The sequence below is a fragment of the Mus caroli genome, chromosome 2 (genome assembly GCF_900094665.2).
Source record: "Mus caroli chromosome 2, CAROLI_EIJ_v1.1, whole genome shotgun sequence".
In the NCBI taxonomy this organism is placed as follows: domain Eukaryota; kingdom Metazoa; phylum Chordata; class Mammalia; order Rodentia; family Muridae; genus Mus; species Mus caroli.
In genome coordinates, this window is record NC_034571.1 from 15014712 (window position 1) to 15016285 (window position 1574).

Here is a 1574-nt window from a genome sequence, read left to right on the forward strand (position 1 = left end):
TACATGAATGTTTCTAGCTGCTTGACTCATAGAAATAAAAAAAGCAGAAACAAGTTAAATATTAGCAGGCACATGGAATGGAATACTGGTGGCAAGGAAGTAACACGCTGTAAAAATCGACATGGTCCTTTTGGGAGTCAACTTAGCAATGCCTATCAAGAATTCTACATGTTGTTCCCCACAAGTACTGCTTATTAAAACATCATCCAAGAACTTCACCCTGAATATAAAGAAGAAAAGTATCTCTATAATCACTCATCTCAGCTTTATATGTAACAGTGAAGAAATGAATCGACCTACAAATTTAGTGATAGCAGACTGGGTAAGCATGTTGTAGCATGTTGTGACATGTTGTGGCATGTTGTAGCATGCATACAAGATGGAATATAGCAACTAAAATAGGTTGCATATTCCTATGGGAAAATTATTATTACATGATATAAATGGCAGTTCAAATTATATGCAGTGTCATTAGGACCAAGCTCTCTGTCTCTCTGTCTCTGTCTGTCTCTGTCTCTGTCTCTCTCTCTCTCGTGTTTGTGTGTGTGTGTGTGTGTGTATTTGTGTGTGTGTGTGTGTGCGTGTGTGAGTGTGTGGGGTCTCACTGTATAATCCAGGCTGAACTTGAACTCTAGCTTCCCTGCCTTCACCTCCCATGTGCTGGCAGGGACTGTACTTGTGTCTCCAATTCTGGTTCTCCCTACTCCCTTCTGTTTGTATTGTAAAATTATCTTTAGTAAGTTATCTTTCGAGATTTTTTAGAAAAAAAAAGTCTAAGAAGACAAAACACTAGCAAAGACTGTTACATAAAGCATTGCTTTAAAATGTTAGAACAAATCAGGCAGCTCACATCTCCAACTTCCCCAACCAAGTCAATTCAGAATTCAAGGCCAGCCTGGGCTACAGGGAAAGTAGTTGCTCTCCAAACAATTGCAAATCTAATTTCCTTAAATATATTTTAAAATAAAGGTAGTAGATGACCGATTTCATTATCACCACAATAACATCAGTTCAGTAGGCAGCCTCCTGGAGGAAAACTTTCACCTCCAGAAGAGATCACCTCCCATGACTATGAAAGTATCTGGGTGGCAACATTGCTGTGCACGAGAGATTTTGTTTTTGTTACATTCAAATACAATATTTCTTTGGAGCATAATAGTCAAATGGCCGTAACACCTTCATGACAGGAATCTAGCATAAACTAATCAGGAAACAAGATGGATGAAGGCCTGGGAAGGGCAAAAACAAAAGATTTTAACAAAAGATGTAATTTACAACGTGTGATCCTATGTGAGCTTATAAAGTTTTAAACAGATTTGTTTGTTGGTTGGGTTTTATGTTTGTTTGTTTGTCTGTTTGTTTGCTGTATTCTGGCAGGGTTTTACTATACAGTCCAGCCTGGCCTCAAACACAAGGCTTAATTAGATTTCCAAACACTGCCAGTTAGGACAAAGTCACCTCTGTGTATAACACGCCTCTGGCCTTCCCTCCATCGAAGTCCCCCTGGTTACTCTTCTCCAGGCTTTGCTTTGCTTTGCTCTTCCTTTCCTTTCCTCCCCTCTCCTCTCCTCTCC